The following is a 1,015-nucleotide window of genomic DNA, read 5'->3' as shown; positions in this document are numbered from 1 at the left end:
TCCTCGTCGCCGGATGTAGCCCTGGCTCAACTCTCTGAGGAGTTGCAAGACAGCAAAGGAGTCGCTCGAGAGGGCGTCTGCCGGACGAGATTACGCGCTTGAAGAATTCGTGCGTATGACTCGATTGCGGGACGAGATCAAGCGAAACTGGCAGACAGCGAGCTCCAGCGGGACAAGGCGACTACCGAGTGGGCGGATGCCGAGCGTGCGCAAACGGAGCTGGAATCCAAGCTTCGCCGCATGAGTACGTGGATCCTCTTTTAGCCCTTGCTAGTAACTCCATATTCACTTGTTATTGTCAATCTAGGTGACAAATTGAAGAAAGCAGATGCGACCACCGCGAAACTCCAGGATCAACTTTCCGCAGCCCAAACTCAGCAGCAACAGCTGATCCTGGAGCGCGATCGCGGCTTGTCGGAGCGCGATTTGGCACGTCGACGACTGGCGCTGGTGACAGCTGCCGTCTCGGATCCACTTCCTCCCTTGTCGGGGCCCTCTCAGGCTGCTAGCGTTTCTGCTCCTCTTCCGACGGTAAGTGGGGCGGATTCGTCGACTGCGAAACGCCCGCGTAGTACATCTCCCGCTCCTAGCACCGGATCCTCCCGTCCCCATAAGCAGGCCCGAGCTTCCCCGAAAGTCAAGCCCAAAACGACTCCGGTTTCTAAATCTGCTCCGCAAGCGGGATCCACTTCTGTGTCCAAGGCAGGATCTACACCCGCGCCCAAGACTTCCGTTTCTCCCTCGAAGTCAGGTGCCGGATCCAAGTCTGGATCCACCGCTAGATCCAAGTCTACCTCGGCGTCCAAGACTGGATCTACCACTACGTCCAAGTCTGGCTCCGGACCCCAGACTGGGTCTACGGCGTCCAAGACTGGACCCGTTGCTACGTCCAAAACGGGATCGACGGTGTCCAAGTCCGGATCGACGGCCAAAACGGGATCTACGGCCGTATCCAAACCGGGATCGACGTCCAAGACGGGATCCACCGCTGCTGCGTCAAAATCTGGATCCGGAC

Source organism: Phytophthora infestans, genomic scaffold (assembly GCF_000142945.1).
Source record: "Phytophthora infestans T30-4 supercont1.38 genomic scaffold, whole genome shotgun sequence".
Taxonomy (NCBI): Eukaryota; Oomycota; class Peronosporomycetes; order Peronosporales; family Peronosporaceae; genus Phytophthora; species Phytophthora infestans.
This window is presented reverse-complemented; position numbering follows the sequence as displayed.